The sequence below is a fragment of the Brassica oleracea genome, chromosome C9 (genome assembly GCF_000695525.1).
Source record: "Brassica oleracea var. oleracea cultivar TO1000 chromosome C9, BOL, whole genome shotgun sequence".
NCBI classification, from domain to species: domain Eukaryota; kingdom Viridiplantae; phylum Streptophyta; class Magnoliopsida; order Brassicales; family Brassicaceae; genus Brassica; species Brassica oleracea.
In genome coordinates, this window is record NC_027756.1 from 18,491,503 (window position 1) to 18,492,110 (window position 608).

Consider the following 608-nt stretch of genomic DNA (forward strand, 5'->3'; position numbering starts at 1 on the left):
TTCACCCTAAGACAGGTATACTCCGCGAATCTCCACATTCTGAAATCGTGTTCTTGAGCAATTTTTTGGGTTTTGTGAATTTCTTATTTCTGTGTTGATTCCTTGATCAAATATGCATGAAACAGATGTTTAACCATGGAATAGAACACAATTGTCTGTGATCAACGAGTTTGGAACAGGATTTGAGATGATTTAGAGATTGAGAATTTTTTTTCAATTTGGTTTTTTTTATCACAACTCGATTTCGCCTTTCATTTTCATGTTGCTTTGAGTTCTTAATTGATTATAACCATGTTGAGAGCAATGATTCTATTTTGTAGATAATGAAGCACACGAAAACATCAGCAAAGAAGAACACACAAGAAGAGGGTTCGTCTCAGCGAGAGAAGCAAGGGCCAAAGAAGTGGGATAAGTCTGATACCACTCGAGGATCGATCGGGATGGTCCTTACGTCTACGTATTCCAGGACCGAGCGAAGAAAACACTCTACTGCCACCTGCCTCTGATCGGCCTGACTGCTCTACTTTCAGAGGCTGCAGTTGAGTTCCTACCCCCTGCTACCGCACTAGTAGACAAGCCATCCTTCTTCACGCCAAAATATCAGACCA